Source organism: Ambystoma mexicanum, chromosome 12 (assembly GCF_040938575.1).
Source record: "Ambystoma mexicanum isolate Mex_15411 chromosome 12, UKY_AmexF1_1, whole genome shotgun sequence".
Lineage (NCBI taxonomy): Eukaryota > Metazoa > Chordata > Amphibia > Caudata > Ambystomatidae > Ambystoma > Ambystoma mexicanum.
The window spans coordinates 1,252,591,572-1,252,608,620 of NC_090936.1; the positions used below are offsets into that span (position 1 = coordinate 1,252,591,572).

Below are 17,049 nucleotides of genomic sequence, written 5' to 3' on the forward strand. Positions count from 1 at the left end.
TTCATGAGCATGTGAATCCATGCCAGACCCATGCTGGAGAACAAAAGTTACAGGTAAGTAACTTGTTCCTTTTCCAACATACCTTTTTAAACAAGTACATTTGTGGTATCACACCATTTGCATGAAGTTGCATTTAGTAGAAATGCAGTATTGACAGAACATACTGCAGTAAAAATGAAAGACACATTTTCAATTCCAAAGGTTAATAAATTAAAATCAAAGACAGAATAATACAAAACAAAATCATTTTTTAAATTTGTGTATGGTTTATTCACAAAGCTTTACAAAACTTGTGAGATTAAAATCCAACATGAAATCAGTAAGACATCAAACAAACATAAATCTAAAGCGAAAGAAAGAAAATCATGAATATCAAAAATGTCCCTAATTACAGAGATTTCACAAAGAAGGAAAAACAGTGATTGTTATTACGGATCCACATCGACCTCCTACTTACAGGACTGCAGGGAGCTGCTGAAGACCAGGAGCTGAACACGGTGAGCGTCACGCTGCTAGTTGCAGAATAACGCGAAGCGTGTTCTTCAGTTTGGGCGTGGCTTATATAGCCCAGGTATCTCAAGGCCAGACCACATCCAAAACACTAGACCGCATAGCTTGGTTCTTAGGAATTGAGCTATGCAGTTGCCTCCATGTTGGAATTCAAGTTCTCATGTTTACAATTGAGTGCAAACCTGATGTGTCTTCCTATAGCATATGAGCCTGGCGCCAGAGGTGCCAGGACTGTCTCCAAGAGCCTTTTTGCTGAAGTTTTAAGGCCTTTAGGGCCATTGTGGGTGCTTGCTTGTGGCACAGCTTGTGGCCCCTTACAGTGGTCATGACAGCATGTTTAAAAGAGCCGTTGCAGACCCCCAGGAGAAAACATGGACACGTGAATGTACAAAGCCCACACATGCCTCAACGGGGAACCGAGCAGTGGGATAAAGCCACTGTGGCAATCGGTGTGCACAAGCGGTACATTTTTCGAACATCTTGCCTGCCTCTTTCACCTGGGCTTCCCACATTTGAGCGGTAGTCGTAGATAAAAAAATAAGTGGCATATGCCGAGGTTCCGCACATCGTTCAGAAGAAGTGACTTGGCTAATTGACTTGGAGATGTGAGGGCTTATATAGTATTATAGAAACGGATTCATGGCAGGTGGTGCTTATTTTATATGATTCACTATTTCTCACAGACACAGCAGAGCTGAAACAAGAACTCGGCTGTACAAAAAAATGTGTAGATTAGAATGCGTGAACTGCCCAAGAAATGTTTAGGGAGTAAAACAACGGTTTGTAAATCAGGCGTTTTGAATGTTGGGAAACAGAAACCCCTTGCAAGGGGCCCTTCTGGTTCTGGGAATGAGTTAAAAATCAGAAAGATGCATAAATAATAATTGCCAGCAAGGCATCTTGCCTCCCATCCACCCCCCACCCACAGCACCAAGGCCTCTCGCCTCCCATCCACCCCCACCCACAGCACCAAGGCCTCTCGCCTCCCATCCACCCCCACCCACAGCACCAAGGCCTCTCGCCTCCCATCCACCCCCCACCCACAGCAGCAAGGCCTCTCGCCTCCCATCCACCCCCCACCCACAGCAGCAAGGCCTCTCGCCTCCCATCCACCCCCCACCCACAGCACCAAGGCCTCTCGCCTCCCATCCACCCCCCACCCATACCAGCAAGGCCTCTCGCCTCCCATCCACCCCCACCCACAGCAGCAAGGCCTCTCGCCTCCCATCCACCCCCCACCCACAGCAGCAAGGCCTCTCGCCTCCCATCCACCCCCCACCCACAGCACCAAGGCCTCTCGCCTCCCATCCACCCCCCACCCACAGCAGCAAGGCCTCTCGCCTCCCATCCACCCCCCACCCACAGCAGCAAGGCCTCTCGCCTCCCATCCACCCCCCACCCACAGCAGCAAGGCCTCACGCCTCCCATCCACCCCCCACCCACAGCAGCAAGGCCTCTCGCCTCCCATCCACCCCCACCCACAGCAGCAAGGCCTCTCGCCTCCCATCCAACCCCCACCCACAGCACCAAGGCCTCTCGCCTCCCATCCACCCCCCACCCACAGCACCAAGGCCTCTTGCCTCCCATTCACGCACCACCAAGACCAAAGAGACACGGGTGGCCATCGGGGGCAGGTGGATACCGAGAAGATAGAGGGCAGAGGAAAACAGAGAAGTAGACGGGGCGGGAGTAAGTGGGCACTGAGAGTGGCAGGAGAATGAGCGTGGCAAGAAGAGGGAAGCAGAGGGTGACAACGGGTGGTGGGGGGGGGGTACAGAGGACCTGAAATTCTGCGCCGGGAGAAGGAGGAGAGGAAGTTATCAAACTGATGAGGACACTGAACACAAGCGAGCTGTTATAACTCAAATGTGGAGCGCTTAAGTTACTGCCCTAGTTCGAAGCACTGTACAAACATAGAACAACCCAGATAGGTGATAACAGTGAACTGGGCACAAACACATTGAAGGTAGGTGCGTCATACTACAGGCTAAGCATACGCATTACCCCACTCAGCTACCATATGTTTAGATTCGCAAAGCAATGAAACCAGCGCTCCATAATACACAGCGTGGGCACGGGCAGTGTGGTACTAACCGAGGCCACGAAGATGCACTCCCTCCCAGTCCCGACCAGTGTTCCCATCCCAGGACCACAGTGATCTGGTGTAACTGGAGCAGCAGACTGCCTCCCTCCTGGCCGAGGGTGATGCCCCAGGACTGCACCTCCCACAGGTGCATCCCATCAGCTGCGCCGCAAAAGGCTAACCACGCGAGACATGACCCTCCACAGGTCATGACCTGCTGCGCAGCAATTGATTTCCTGTCTTAGGATATTTAGCAGGAGGGCAAATGTGCGCTGACAGACCGTGCACTACATCGTGATAGCAACTGCTCCCAGGCTCTGGCCAATGGCCGAACAGTGCTTCTGAAATATCGTTTTTAGATATCTGTTGAATTCCATCTGACTCCAGTGGCCTCTTGGACCTGTTTTTGGGTGTCTGATAATGGCAGTGGCGCAACACCACTGAGCTGATCAGGCTTCAGACCCCCCCCCCCCCCCCCCTTGCCCCCTGCATTTTGGACTATGTTGACGGCGACCTGGCTGCCCCAGAGAGCCGGCAACTACTAACGTGAACCTCATTTCCTTGTCCGCACCTGCGTTCGCATGCATACCTTTTCAGGCAATTGAAATCGTGATGTGGGGTTAGTGCTTGCATGCCAGGGGAGTGACTGGAAGGGTGGGGGAGGGGAAGGCAACTCATTCTAACAGCCGTCCTTAAGTGGCTTGTGTCAGACCTAAAGGAGAGAGTTAACTGCTTGTAACATTGGAGCTGCACCAGAATAGTCTCAATAGAATGCGTAAAGAAGTTAGATGCCCACCACGCAAACAAGGTTGCCCCTCCCCCACCGTCTCTGATTAGCGCCTCTCCCAAAATGTCGGTTTAGTTGTGCCCCTGAATAATGTATTGATTTCCGTTGGTATTTTTTAACCTCTACTAATGTCTCCTGTTCCCCCACTTGGTGGCCAAGCAGTGCTGAGCAGCAAGAGGAGGCAGAAGAAAGAATTGCCCACTGGAAAGTCCCCCAGCATGGACCTCTTCACACTGTATGTGTTGTACCTGGTGTCTGGGGGTCCGACACTTCATTTTACATTGTAATAATATCTATCTGTAGGCGGCGGCGATTCATGCTGGTGTCAGGCCACTGTTTATCTATAACCGTAGCCATATCCGGGATCTGAACACAGACTAGTTCAGGAACAGATTTAGCAGGATTGTCCCCCTTCTCTGAGGATGGCTCAGGGGCTTAGCACTGGCCTTCCGAAAAAATCAGCGCTGAACTGAACAGCACAGGTTCCAATCGAAACCCAGTTAGAGGCTTGACTGAAAGCAAAGGGAAACGTGCGGGTGCCAGTAATTCGCATTCCAAAATGGTAGAATTCAAACATAAGGCCAGAAACACCATTACTTTCCCCTCAAACGCATCTCCCCTGTATTGGCGTTCCTTCGGTCCCGCCAGAGGCCTGGCAGGTTCATGCACCCCAGCCGAACAACCCACACTCCAAGCGGTCTTGAATGCCAGTCCACTAGGGCGCCTTGGCCACTCGAATCGGCCCTCCCCACATTTATAAAAACAGGCCCCCATCAGCCTGCACAATCACCAGGAAGTGATCACCTGTATTTCGATCACTCGAATCCCCCCTTTCCTCGCATTGATGACAAGCCTGCGTGCATGCAAAATCATTTGGGGGTGTCACATTGGAAAAACCAAGCCAGCAAGTCAAATGAACCAAACGAATGACGCATCGTTCACTTAGTGGTCTCTCTAAAGCGGCCGCACTCAGAGCCCAGAGTAAGGCTTCTGTGCTGTGTAGCGGTGCCCTGCAGAGTCAGCAGGAGAAGCCCCTCTGGCATGAAGACCCCCAGAGACACTCAGAGCCCGAAGTGACGTGACGGGGGCCAGGGAAAGACGGCATGCAACCGAACAAACTGTGGCAACACTGTGTGCTAGGAGGACCTTTCATGTTCCCCGAAACACAGAGAAAAAAGACACAGAATCCACAGGCTCTCAAGAAACATGAAACAATAGCTCCCATGAAGGCCGCATGAAGATCGCTCTTTACGGTTCGGGTGGCTATTAAACATACCGATAACAGTGCATGCCCTTAGAGCAGCAACCCAACTGGCGGCCATACTGGATGGCTGCCAGTAACTGGCAGGTATACCATACACACAGATTACTGCAATGTGTTCCATGGAGCCACATTGTGCAGATTATTGTAATCTAGCCTGTCTCTGGGCTCTGGGTTACTTAAATATCAAAGTAATTCAAGGCTTTCAAATCTCTTTGGAATATATGTCTCCGCACCGGCCATGCACTTTAGTTATCGGTGCGGGGCAGAGGGAAGAGCGCCAGCCAATCACAGTTGGCAACCTTGCTCTTGCCTATTAGGGTGGGCGCAGACAAGTGAGCGCTTGATGTTGCCAACGATGGCTGATGATAATGTTGCTCAAACCAAATGGAATGAGATCATTATTGAAGGCCTATCATTTCTGGCGAAATTTGGAGTCTATTTTAGCTCGTTATGCTGTATTTAAGTACACATATGAAAAACGTGGCTCTGTAGATGCATGTTTTTTTTTAAATTCACGTCACAGCAATCTGTGACGATGTCATGATTTAAACGAGCTTTGGCGTACTTCAGTGAAATGAACGTTCATATGGTAAAGCTGTGTATTGTACGTTTTTATGGGAATGGTACCAATTCTAACTAATACAGCTTATTAATAGCACTGCTGCTACTACATAGTGCAGTCATCTCGCCGAGTTCCGTGACTTCATAAGGCCCTTTATACATCAACCCTCTCTCCTCAGCCACCGGAGAACCACGCAGTGCCAGGAGACCTTCTGTGAGCGGTACTCTTCCCAACAACTGCAACCCTGCATTCAGTAGCAGTGCAGTTGCAGAGGGCAAAGTGCTGCACTGGTCATTGATCTGTCCCATGTTCTGGCCAGAGCGAGCTTCAACAGCAGTGCAATAATCATAGCTATTGATTAAATATAGTGGATTCTGATTTGCGGCCTAGAGACAAACGGCCTGATTTGAGAGCGTTTTTCAATGGGACAAAGTCACCTACCTTCGGTTTGGTCCCGGAGTAGGCTAGGCAGCTTCACAGGGGTGGGGGCCCGGGGGCGCGGTGTCATGGCTGGGGAATGGGGGGGCCCGGGTCAGTGGCTGGTCAGTCACACACAGACACACGCTGGCGACTGGCACAGGGCTGGGCGTGACCTGGTACTGCAAGTGCGCAGCGCATGCAAGGAAGACCCAGGGCACGTGCGTTTGTCCCTGGGTGGGCGGTGGCCCGGCTGCTCCCTGCTGCTGCGCAAGCGCAGACTGTGTGTCAGGTCAGCACGAGGTCCAGCACGAGTAGCAGCCCAGGACGCGCCATGAGACAGCCAGCAGCAGCCATGTTCGAATCTTGTACTCACATATTTATTATTCAAAGAAATCACGAACGAACGTTGCTGGCTGCGCTGCCTCCTGGCCTGCCTGATTCATTTTCTTTTTTTCTGCGATGTTTGTGCACGGCCTGGGCCCGGGGCTAGCCTTTTCTTGTAGCCCTGTGATTTTCATCTGGGGCTACAAGCAAATAATCTGGGGCTATAGCCACTCTAGCCCCCCCCCCCCTAGCGACACCCCTGTCTGGCAGGCACAGAGAACAACTTGGGGGATGCTCTGAGCAGGCAGAGCACAGTCTCACACGAGTGGGAAGTGTGCCAGGAAGTCCTAGAGGAGGTCTTCACTCTCAGGGGTACCCCAGCAGTGGATCTGTTCGCAATGGACTCCAACAGGAAATGTTGACTGTTCTGCTTGAGGGAATTGCCAGCAAATGGTTCACAGCAGGATGCGTTTCTGGTGGATTGGACTGTCCCTCTCCTTTACGCGTTCCCTCCAATTCCCGTCATTCCATGGGTTCTCCGGAGGTTGAAGAGGTTTTGAGCAACCATGACCTTGATCGCCCCGGACTGGACGAGGAGAAAGTGGTACTCCAACCTCTTGGATCTGTCCACCTCACCGGTTGCCTCAGTGTCTGGATCTCCTAACTCAGTCGGAAGGCTGGATACTCCACCTGAACCCAGAATCCCTCAACGTACATGCGCCTACATGCGTGGCTTTTGAGATGATGAGATATGATTACTGGGTCCTCTCCAAGGAAGTACTTGAGGTGTTGCTGGCTGCACGCAGGCCATCTACTAGATCTTTGTACATGTGCAGATGGAAATGGTTTGAGGCGTAGTGCAGGGAACGCGAGACTGACCCCATCTCTTGTTCCACCACTACAGTCAAAGGATATTTGGCAGCCTTGTCTGTATTAAAGAGATATCAAGGTTTTGTTAACGATCCCAGCAATGGTACAATTCCTGAAAGGTCTTGTAAATAAGTTTGCGCCAACTCCCTTTGTTGTCCCAGATTGAGATCTTAATCTGCTCCTTACATTTCTGTTGACGGCTCCCTTTGAGCCTATTGCAATCCAGACCTCTTAACATGACCTTTGACTGCACACTTTTATTTGGTAGCAGGGCTGACGAGAGCCTAAAGAAACTGCAGACCTCCAAAGCAGCAGCCAAATCCCTTGGTGCTGTTATTAGACAGCCACAAAACTGCCCCCCCGGGACACCTTCGAGGGGTAGGTCCGTTTGCTTTTACTCCTCAGTTGGAAGGAGGAGATGAGAGCTCTATCTGACCCCCCTATTTCTGTTGCAAACAAGATAAAAGGGGCAGGAGAATGACTCCCGTCTCCTACTCGTTGCTTTCAGCTCTTGTCTTCTCAATATGTACTTTTTCAGTAGTTCTTGGAAACACTTTATCAGTTCATTCAATTCTTTCTCCACGTTACCATATGCATTCTTAACTTTAGATGTGATTTTACATGGTTCAGATGGACTCATCATCATAAAGACCGCTTTGGTCTTCAGCTTTTCACACTTTCTTTTTAGGTCCCACTCTTCTGCTTTGGACGCAGGTTTTATCTTTCTTTCCAGGGTAAAGAGTTATTCACTTTATTATTCCCTGCTTTGGGTATGTGTGTCTGTCTTTTATTCAAAACATGTAAATTCATTTTGGTTGACATTAAGCTTTACTCCCTCTCCTTCACCCCCCCTTTCGAGATCGTTATTATTCCTTTTCTTGTATTTGCACAGTTTGGTTTTAACAAGGCTATCACATTTCCATTCTCCCCCGCCCACAAGGATCCATGTTCTTTCTCAGACTATCACAGTTCACATTCAACAAGAATATTCCACTTCCATTCAATTCCCCTTAAGAGAGTGGTATTGCTCTCCTCCTTGCCTTCTCACAGTTCAGATTCAGCAGATTTATTTTCAGTTTTTTTCACTAGTACGGAGACGAGTTCTTCTTGTTGTCAGTGTTCTTCCCATGCCTCCCCTGTCCCCTGTTATCTTCGGTCTCTACAGGAAATGTAATCGGGGATCTTGCGGGTCTGGTGAGGGTTTTGCTTCTGCACCGCACTATTGTGCCAACCTCCTCAAGGTCTCTCGCATACGCTAGTCGTTCCTCCTCTTGGTTATTTGGAGTCTCAATGGGGAGCCGCTCTGCTTGTTGCAGCTTCCCTGTAGTGGTAACAGCGTATTTTAGTGGGCCGACTGCCCACCATGATTCTCTCACAATCACGCCACCACCAATTCTTAAGCCCCATTTGTCTTGTCCCTTCTTAAGCTCTCGGTTACGCTGGCTTCTCGGCATAATCTCTGCTGCTTGCCAGCAGATTTGGATTTTTTGCGAGTTCTGCGGCTCCGCCTCTTCCTAGGGTCGCATTAGCAGGGTACCTCCCCTGCTTGAGACGCTTTCCTCTCGCTTCTCACTCCCTTTTCGCCTCATACTTGACAAGTGTTCCTCTTTCAATCCACTACTCTCAGTGGATTGGTCGCTTTTTCTTAGAGACAGTCTCTCTTTCTTCGGAATAATAGCATCAGTTCTCTTCTTCTGCCCAGTCTGAATAGTTGACAGGGTGTGACAGGGTCCAGACAGACCTAGCCCCCAACCTCTGTCCAGAGCATGGGGTGTTGTGCATTGTTGGCATTGGAATTCCTCTGAGATGTTAATGGTGGATACTGGAAGTGACATTGGCACCAATACAAATACTTTGCACTGCGCCCCATGACCTCAGCATGCTTCCCATCACCACAGCATTTTTTTTCTGCCATGTTTAACCAACTTCAATTTTCCACCAAAAAGGTCACAAGAAAACGTCCATGTTTGAAAAGATGTGAGGACTGTGACGCCAAAATATCGATAACTGATCCTCACAATGTCTGTCTTTGGTGCCTTGGTGATGACTGTGCTGTGGCCGATTGTGGTTCCAGCCAAGCTATGCTACCAAAGCAATTGAAAGAGAGATTGTCAAAGCTATCTTTCGGGCGTGCCTAAAAACCGCGTCGTCAACGACATCAACAGTACCACATTCTCCGAAGTACCATCAGGGCCTTCTTGACCGACCTAGACATGGAGATGTACGCCTCACTTGAAGAAGGTTTTCATAGACTCTTTTCAGAACACTTTCAATGAAAGGTGACCCAATACCCTTTGGTTTCAAGCTATTTAGGGTGTCTAAAACCACTTAGGAATTCCAATCAGGGAAAGACCGAATAACAGAATTGGCCAAGGATCTTAAGGATGCCAGTGGGCTTGACAGCTCACCAGAGGTGGAATTTACAGCCCCTGATTTTCAGGCCCACCCTTATGCAGCCTATGGCTAAGGTGATCGATGCCCTAGTTTGGGGGACCCCCTACCAAGGAGATTATGGAATATGATCTCAGTGACATATTAGAGATCCCCCCCACTCCCAAGGAAACCGTTCTGCCCATTTATGTAGTGCAGAAACCCTGCTTGGTGCCAGCAGCCCACAATGGTCTTATAAGGAAATTCAAACCACCATTGAGAAACCCTGATTTCCATTGGAAGCATCTCACGTCAGAGTCTGGTGGTGCAAGCAGCAGCATCAGGAACAAACTCTGCCTTCCCATCCATCCCCCCCAGAGAGGGATAATAAATTGATGCCCTCGCAAATAAAATGTTTTACCCCAGCCAGTATGGCCCAGAAAGCTAGTAATTCTACTTGTGTCCATCTAAATTCATACGTACCTTATGGGTGTTTATCTCTATGGCAGCTGAACACATCCAGGAATGGGAGATGAGGGGCGGGGTGGCTTTAAAGACCTTGTGAGGGATGGTTAAGATGTAATGTTCGGTAAGAGGGCACAAAGCCCGCAAGCCAGGCAAGGGCCGAGGCGTTTCTCACATCCCGACAGGGCAGATGGGCCTCTATAGGCCAGCAGATGCGGCGGCTTCCACTAAGCCGCGTTGAGTTCTTTCCTCATGTTTCCCCAGTTGGAGAGAGAATTTCCAAGCACTTGCGCCAGTAGAAGGTGATAACCTCTGACTCCTGGGCATTGCAGCTCATCAAATGGGGATAAGACAAGTTCAAGATAGTGGCGTTGAAAGAGATTCTCCAGGTGCTACAGCTTTAGGACTGGTTGGTGTCGCTGGATCCTCGTGTCTATCCATCGGAAGCACATACGTTTTGTGAGATTCATCATTGAGGACACTCGTTACCATTCAAGGTGCTCCCTTTTGGGCTAACCTCTGTGCCCAGGGTCCTCACCAAGCTGATGGCAGTGGTGACAGCGCACCTCAGGAGATCTGGTGTTCACCTTTTCCCATACTTGAGCGACAGGCTGATCTGAGGGAACTCACCTCGAGGCTTGAGGAAACCTGCTTGCTGCTTCACAGGTTGGGCTTCACCCGAAACCTCTAGAAAGTCCCACGTCCCACCAATGCAGAAGTTCCATTTCATTGGAGCAGTCATGGACACCCGGGTGGGGAAGGCTTTTCCCCCTGAAGAAAGAGTCGCCATTGTCAGGCAAATGGTCGAGCTCTTCCACAATCATGACAGCTACCACCGGCTTCCTTCCTCCGCCTCTTGGTTCACATGGCTGCCTGATTTTTCAAGTGCCGTAGGCCAGACTGTGAATGCTATCTCTGCAGATGTTCGATGACTTGAAGCACATTCTCAGTGTCGAGGTCAGTGGTCGACCTATCTTAGTGGTCCAGCAGAGAGAAAATGAGGATGGGGTAACCCTTTTGGGGCCCCAGGCGGTCACGGATGCATCTCTGAAGGGTTTGGGCGGGGGGGCCTTACTGTGGGGACCTACAGGTGAGCAGCCTCTGGTCACCAATGGAATGCTGTTGGCATATCAGCAGGCTGGAGTTGCCATGCACTACCTCAACAAACGGGGGAGGGGGGGGGGTTTGGTCTCTGCCCCTGTTCAAGGAGGAGTTGCAACTATGGTTCTGGTTGCTGGAGAACCAGATCTCTGCTTCAGATGTCCATCTAGCAGGAATGGAAAAAGGCCTGGTGGATGCTCTGAGCAGGCAGAGCACGGTTTCACACGAGTGGGAAGTGTGTGTCAAGAAGTTCTCGAGGAGATCTTTGCGCAGTGGGGTACCCAGACCGTGGATCTGTTTGCCAGGATGTCCAACGGTAAGTGCATACAGGATGCCCGGAGTCACATTGTTCCTTTGCTGCAATGTCCCCTGACTCATCTAACATGTGGTGGAATAGAGCAATCATGTACTCCCCCGGGTCCTCATAGGAAATAGGTTTAGGGACCTCGCGTATCTGGATATTACCAGCATTGCCGGTGGCGGTAATGACGGAAAGTCCTATGGGACACCATGAATGGGGATTTACATCGTCCCACCAGCACTCCTAATCCGGCGTCAATGCTAACGGACCGAGTGCCGATAAAGGTAAGTAGCAAATGCCGGTATCCTGGCGGCAGTGGCATACTCGGAATAAAGCCCATTTTCGCACTGTTACAGTAAATTTTAGTTACTGTGGCAGTGTACCTTTTTGCACAACTTTTGGTGGACTTTTGTCACAGGCTGCATTCGCAACTGTGACAGGATCATAATGACTTGTAGTTGTTTGAGCCTTCTTCTACCTGCCTGGGTGAGGGAGGTCTTCATGGGTCTTTTTTCTTAGGCGGGCTCACTTGGAAAGCCCACCAAGGCTCTGAGTGTCTTTAAAGACAGGAAATGGGGGAGGTACCCGACACTCCCTGGTCTTTGTCCTGCAATGTGCATGCCTCAAACTAGTTTGAACTGGGAGGCTTGCTGCCACCTCTCAAATTTGCATGACAGGCTTGTCTGGTGATTGGTGGGCTTAGCCAGTTTTCTTGCATAAAAAGCGAGGATCCTGCAGCTGAAACTCTGAGTCGACCACTAGACTAAAGATCCGAAGAGGAATTTGAAGGACGTCGTCCCAGCAACTTCCAAGAGACAGCCGGAGCCATTGAGTGGCAGCTGAAGACCCGACCACGAACTCCGAGCGATGGGGAAGATCTTTCAAAGGCGACTTCCTCCCGTAGACTGGTGTGCCTAACCAGGCTCAAGATCACCTACAATTTGCGCCATCCCACGGAGAGCTACGACCTTCCCAGGCTGTAAATACCCAATACCCTGAGACCTGTGCCATTTTGCTGAGCAACCTTGTGTGACGCGTGGATCGGGCTGCATCCTTGTGGACATCTTTCTGGGCCTGCAGTGACCCTTTTCAACTCCTTGAAGTACCCTCAGCTGAGTCGAGGACCGAAAACCGAAGAAATGTCTCCCGGAAGACAACCGTCGCTGAACCAAAGTCTGTGAAGGGCTGCAATGCACCCGTGCCATGCAAAATCCACTGCTAGGCGTCCCAATGCTCGAGTGCAAGGAGTTGTTCGCTCCAGAGTTCCTTCTTTAGCCATCGTGTTATTCATCATAATAGTACTGTCCCAAACCTAGGTGCTTACCTTAGTCTTGCTGTGTTCTTGGAGGGCTGCAGTTTAGTCCCATTGGGGTGAACCACCCATTGTGCCCTAAATTGAGAAAATAACTATTACTTAACTGCAAGACCTGAGGAAACCTTCATAGGCTCTAATCTGTTAGTACTTACCTTCTCAGCCACTGGATTCCCAGTGCCCTCCACCCCGGAATATTTGCTAAGCAGGGTTAATTCAAGTACAAGAGTTGATCTACTTTTGCTGTTAAGTATTACTAGTTTCTCTAGAGTTGCATTGCTTTATATTTGATTTAAAGTGTGCTACCTCTTATTCTACTGTGATATTAACCTGTTAGTAGTACTTACTTACCTTACTTTGACAATGTAGTGTGTATAAAATAAATCACTTTTTTTAAAATCTATAACTCCTAGTGTATTGAATTGAATTGATTGTTTATTTATATAGCGCCTATACACAATGTGTTTCAAAGCGCTTCAAGGAGGGAGGGAACATAGGAAAATACAGGTACATTCAATTAAAGGCCTTGAAACAATACAGAATGTGAAAAATAACTATCGTACTAGGCCTGTCGACATTTCGGATAGTGCAAGTGCATAGAACAAATAAGGCAAAGAGGGAAGGGAAAAGAAGGAGAACAAAACAAGCAGTAATATTACTATGCCTGATGACATTGATGTAGTGCAAGAGGTATAGGAGCAAGAGTGTGTCAGTGTTTCCTTGAACTAAGTTTGTGCTCCAAGTACTGTGTGTCTCACTCCAGCCCTTCTCCCCCCTTAGACTAAGCCTGGTTGATCAGCCTTGGCTTCCAAACCTAAACTAAGAGGTGTAACCCTGTCACCTAAAGTGGGCTTTTCCATGTTCTGCCACGGACCACAACTTGTGTAAAACTCCCTAACAGTTTGAAACTAGAGAACACTAATTTCAGTTTATACATTGGGCAAATGGTTCTTATGCAGAAGTCTGCTTTGAAAGAGCGTGTGCTGTTCTGGCAGAGCTACACATTTCAAGTTCCAAATTACTAGCCAACCATAAAAAGTTACTAGCTCCCCTCAGATCTCCACGTACCGGGCATACACCATTTCGAATGGATTGTGTCCTCCAACGTATACCACATCTTTGACATGTAATGGCCACAGCTTTGTACTTTCGAAACATTTTCGACAGTGGGCGTCTTGTGTCGATGGCGTCGGGTCGATGCCCCTCGAAGGCCTCTGTCGAGGGTGATGTCACCGGATGTTATAAATAGGATGCACGGCACCTGTAGCCTCAGTTCTGTTTTTTCTGCACAACGTGTTACTTCGGAGACTCGGCGCTCCTCATGTATTCATCGTGAATGTCTTCTTCGACCCCTCCGACTCTGCGATCTGGCTTCAAGACTTGCCGGGACTCCAAGTCAAAAATGTTGATTACCGACCTGCATCACATTTGTTTGTGGTGCTTGGGCGAGAGTCACGACACCGACGACTGTTCCAAATGCCAGTCGCTGACTGCTAAGGCCTTGCATGAGCGTAAGGGGAAGTTTCAGGTAGGTAGGGGATCTAAGCCTAGTAGGCCCCGTGCATCTAAGTCCAAGGGGATGTCCACCGACGATTTGAGGGGCGACTCACCACTTCGGGAGAAGTCCTGGGGATCTCGGTCCTGGAGTGGTTCCCGCCGTTCGTCGAGTGGCTTGCCCAATGAAGTCCTCGACTCCAGAGGAATGGGCTGCCTTTAATGAGCAGATGTTAACGATTTTTCAATCGCAGGGCACAGTTTCATCCGCGCCTTCCCCTACCTGGACGACTGGCTGATCAGGGCATGCTCTCCCACGCAAGCTCTGGATCACCTCGGTCTCGCCTGCGGCTCCCTCCACAGGCTGAGCTTCTCCCTCAATTTCAAGAAGTCGCATCTGACACCTTCCCAACAGCTCCAGTACATCAGGGCTGTGTTGGACACGTCCTTGGAAGTGCTCGCCTCCCAAGGTGAGGGCTCATCACATTGTGCAGATGGTGGACAAGTTTCAACATGCCCAGAGTCTCCCGGCTTTCAAATTCTTAAGGTTGCGTGGCCTCATGGCATCCTGCATTTTTCTGGTGCCAGAGGTCAGGCTGAGGATGAGATCCCTGCAGTGGGCCCTCAGAATGCAGTGGTCACAGTTCTCAGGCAAGATGTCGGATCCTGTTCAAATTCCACTCTCGTTCTCCCAGGATCTTCTGTGGTGGCCACCGAGGGGAACCTGATGAAGGGGGAACCGTTTTGGCAAGCATGGCTGAAGGTGACTGTAGTGACGGATGCTTCCCTCACAGGATGGGGCGCTCATGCCGACGACTTGACCGCCAGCGGTCGTTGGTCTCCGTCAGAGTCACATCAACCTGTTAGAGCTGAGGGCCATCAGGCTGGCCCTGAAGGCTTTTCTGCTGTCTGTGCGGGGGAAGAGTATCCTGATCATGACGGACAAAACAATGGCCATGGATTACCTCCAAAATAAAGTGGGGGTAGGGTCACCGCCGTTGTGCAGAGGCAATGCAGCTCTGGTTCTGGGCAATCCAGCAAGGCATTTCGCTCTCAGCGGTTCATCTGGCCGGAGACGAAAATGCAGCGGCAGACGGTGTGATCAGGCAGAGCACGATCTCTCACGAGTGGGAGTTGGCTCAGGAAGTCCTTCTGGAGATCTTTGTCCTTTGGGGAATCCAACAAGTGGATCTCTTCGCCACCAGTGCCAAACGGAAGTGTGAGATATTCTGCTGAAGGGAATTTCCTCCGAGAGGAGCCTTAGGAGACGAATTTGTAGTGGAATGGTCATTCCCACTGCTGTACGCATTTCCTACAGTCCCGTCATTCCTCAAGTGTTACGGAGGTTCGGATCCTGCATGATCCTCATTGGGTCAGGACTCTCGACCTTCATGCTTGGTATCTGAAGGGTTGTGGTATAAGGGTTGGGAACTCCCGGATGATGTGATGGAGGTGTTCATTTTGGCCAGAATGCCAGCAACAAAATCCTGTACCGTTGGCGTAAATTCTGCAACTGGTGCAGAAGACAAAATGTTGATCCTTTTCAGTGCTCCATTCCTATGGTTTTGTCTTTCTTTCTTTGGCCCACAGGGGCCGTCAAGTGGGTACCATTATGGGTTACCTGGCGGCACTGTCTATCTTTAAGCGCCCGTCTGAAGAATGTTTTTACTTTAAGATTTCTCAATTTATTAAAGGACTGACTAATGTGTTCCCGCCGTAACCTTTCCAGGTGCCGGTCTGGGATTTGAATTTGGTTTTGAAATTTTTCATGGGTGCTCCTTTTGAACCTTTGCACTCTTGTCCTTTGAGATTGTTTTCTTTCAAGACCCTGTTCTTGGTTGCGGTTACTTTGGCTCGCAGAGTGAGTGAATTGCAGGCACTTTCATCTAAGCCGCCCTTTGTGTTCCACAAGGACAGGGTTGTACTTGGGGTACGTCCTTCATTTCTACCTAAGGTAGTGTCTGAATTTCATTTGAGTCAAAGTGGTTCTTCCTTCTTTCTATCCTCCTCATCCTGGTAAGGAAGAGGAGCGGCTCCATAGATTGGACCCTAGGAGAACTCTGAGCTTTTATATTTCTAGGATGTCCAGGGTCAGAGTGGACAATCAACTCTTTGTGGGGTATAATGGTCACCGATTGGGCCAGGCTGTGTCGAAACAGACCTTGTCCAGGTGGATTATCCTCACCATTTCTGAATGTTACCGTTTGGCGGGCAAGGACCCTCTGGAAGGGTTGTGAGCTCATTCCAATAGTGGCTACTTCCACAGCCCTACAACAGGGAGTTCCTATAAGGAACATTTGTGATGCAGCCACATGGGCTTCTATCCACACCTTTGTAAAACATTACCCCTGGATACGCTCCATGGTCAAGACATGGCCTTTGGAAAAACGGTTCTTTATTCTGCCATCTGATTTGGTACTCTAAATTCTTTTCCCTCCTCCATTTTCTGGTACTGCTTTGGGACTCTGTCAAAGATGTCGAATACATTGGAGGACACAATCCATTCAAAGAACAAGTTACTTACCAAACTGGTAACGTTCTTTCGATTGGATGTTCCTCCAACGTATTCCACATCGCCCTCCCAGCCTGCCCCTCTGGAGAATTTCCTATGCGATTGCAGCTTACATTACTGCAAGGCTATGTGCAGTCAAGCATGCATTGAATATGTGTAGTTCACACTTAATGAGGGAGAAAACTTAAACTGAGGCTACGGGCGCGGTGCGTCCTATTTAAAACATCCGGTGACGTCACCCTCGACGGAGGACTTCAAGGGACATCGACCAATGCCATCGACGCAGGACACCCTCTGCCGAAAAAATTTCCGAAGTACACAGCTGTGGACATTACATGTCAAAGATGTGGAATACGTTGGAGGAACATCCAATCGAAAGAACGTTACCAGTTTAATAACCTTCTTAATAACCAATGGCAAGTGGCTCGTGTACACTTTGATGCCTGGTTCTGGTGTCCCCTTTGTGTCTCAATTATAAGTTTAAGGGTCCTCATCAAAGCACTTTCACTGGTGTGCATTTCAAGATTGACAGGTAATTTAAAGAGACAACCAGCTTTTTTCGATACTCAGCCTTTCATCCTCTCTAGACTGTTAAATGAGTACCTAGTTTGGTTGGGCAACAGTAATTGTACATAAAATGTGCTTCGTAAAGCTTTTTGGCAAAAGTGCTACAT

The 17,049-nt window shown here is 49.5% G+C and overlaps 1 protein-coding gene across 4 annotated transcripts in view; it reads left to right on the forward strand.

The window, feature by feature from the left end:
- WASHC4 (WASH complex subunit 4) overlaps positions 1–17,049 on the forward strand; it is a 1,230,387-nt gene that overhangs the window by 1,207,458 nt on the left and 5,880 nt on the right. The gene's annotated exons all lie outside the window — the stretch shown is intronic.